The sequence below is a fragment of the Plasmopara halstedii genome, assembly GCF_900000015.1.
Source record: "Plasmopara halstedii genome assembly, contig: Scaffold_474, whole genome shotgun sequence".
Taxonomy (NCBI): domain Eukaryota; phylum Oomycota; class Peronosporomycetes; order Peronosporales; family Peronosporaceae; genus Plasmopara; species Plasmopara halstedii.
The window spans coordinates 68,393-68,769 of NW_020187394.1; positions in this window are offsets into that span (position 1 = coordinate 68,393).

A 377-nucleotide genomic window follows, 5' to 3' on the forward strand; every position below is an offset into this window, starting at 1 on the left:
AGCATGGTTGAAAACCAAGAGGCATGGATCGATTTGAGGTCAAAGACCTTAGGCGCTATGCGCAAATCTCCTGGTGGAGCTTTGGCAAGTCTTGAACCCACCTCTGCTTGAAACCAAAAGCGCTATTGGCGAGAGCACTGGGCCGGAGAGATCAGCTTGCTGGGCATTGAAATGTCCGAGTTGGTAAACACCAACGGTGTATCGGACAGGAGTCTCAAGCGTGGCTCGCGGGCTGACCGTGGAGTGGCACGTAACCCACTGGGCGCTGCTTCAGTTTTGGAGCAGTCGCTGCATGTCATGCGCGACATGGTCGGCCAACCCGAGGCATCGAGGGCGAGGCCCCCGTGATGCACGTGAAGTGGCACGTAAACCACTGA